The sequence below is a fragment of the Pristis pectinata genome, chromosome 4 (assembly GCF_009764475.1).
Source record: "Pristis pectinata isolate sPriPec2 chromosome 4, sPriPec2.1.pri, whole genome shotgun sequence".
NCBI lineage: Eukaryota > Metazoa > Chordata > Chondrichthyes > Rhinopristiformes > Pristidae > Pristis > Pristis pectinata.
In genome coordinates, this window is record NC_067408.1 from 19,978,505 (window position 1) to 19,980,315 (window position 1,811).

The following is a 1,811-nucleotide window of genomic DNA, read 5'->3' on the forward strand; positions in this document are numbered from 1 at the left end:
TATTTTTATTCTTACAAGAAATTCAGTAACGTATCTCTTTAATAATTTACTTCATTTTCAATAGGTTTTAAATGAAATATTAAAAAACAGAGTTTGGACAGCTGGCAAAGCTAGGTGGGGATTTCATGATGTTTAAAGGTGGTTTTGGACCCAGGATTCTTAAGCTTAGCTTCAGAGCCCTGTCACCACTGAAGCCACACCGCTGAAGTCTGAGACACTTCAGGCCAAGCAAGGTAGACCCTGCACATCCAGATGAGGTAAGGTTGGTTATGAGATGAACACAAGCACCAGCTGCAAGCAATGGGCCCATTGCCGACAAGACCTAGCCAAATATCATTCAGAATTCCCAGGATCAGTGCCATGAGGATGGTTAATGTGATCACTCGTCTTTGATAAAGTTATATAACCTCTAATCCATTTCCATGCCACCACTCTATATCTTGTTTCATTCTGAATATCCCACTCCATGGTTCACCTGTTGTGACAAATCTTCCAAAATGGCATTCATTTCTGGGTACATCTTCACCTACTCCAGCAGTCCTAATTATTTCCCTCTTGCTCTGCCCATTCTGATAACCTGTCCATTGATTCTATCCATTCCAACAGCAAAAGACAAATCAGACTGCTGCCAACAGGCTGCAACAGCATCAATGGAGAGTTGGGGAACTAACTTCAGTGTTTATCAGGTCAGAAATGTCAGGGCTGGGAAGGAAATACTTCTGTTTGACTGACAGGGGTCATACAATGTTAACAAAACTCAATGTCTTGTTTTTTATTACCCTTCTGCCAACTAAATACTTTATTCCATCTACAGTCCTTCCTTCATGCTTGCCTGTGCAAGCACTACTCCGAGGCCATAAGGATAAAATGTTCTGAAGCTTTCAAGTCAAATACAAAAAGATAAAAAACAGTGGAATGATGTTTCCCTCTGATAAACTTCAGTTATTTATTGAGTCCAACCATTCTTATTAAAGGCCTGATGTCCATATTTCAGGTATCTGTCAATATCTGCTCCCTTTAAGGTCTTTCCTCAAGAAAAGACACAGACCAAGTGATGATCACCTTTGGTCTTAGCTCAAAGGCAACATGCTATTATTTGTCTTTACCAGCAATCGTCAACTCTCCAGTCATTCTGTACTTCAAAGGAATTGTCTTCTTTAGCTCTACTTTCCTTTTTGTTCTACCCAGGCATATAAATCTATACATAAAGTGTTTTTTCTCTTTTATGTAATTTCTGATTCACCATTCTGTGCAAACACTCTTATTATCTTCATCTTCTTAGCATTCAGCTTTACGTTGCTTTTTCTTTTCTCTCTGTATTTGTCTGTTCACTTTGACTGTGTTACTTTATGACAGGTATGTTTTGGCAGCTTTTATTCTTTTGTAATAATTTCAATAGTACATTGTGTTCTTTCACACATAATTGATCTTCTCATCACATCTTTTATATATAATTTGAAGAATGAAAACCAAAGATTCATTTAACTCATTTACAAATGACACGTAAAATACATTTAACAAATCCTTCTTCCATTCTATCAGCCTCACTTTTGAGAGAGAATGTTCTGGCTTCAAGTCCCAAACTGAGACATGAGCTCAAATATCTCAGCTTTCATGCCAGAGGACTACTGATGGCATTTCTGTGCTGAAAGAAGTGCCATCATTCAGATGAAACATAGTCTAGATTTTCCTGACAAACACTGCACAGGACAAACATGCATGAATGTGGAAGTTCCAATCTCCCCAAGAGGTGCAAGCCAGAGAATTCTCACATTCACTCCTACTTTGAACCTTAGAGCCCAGCAGTGAAG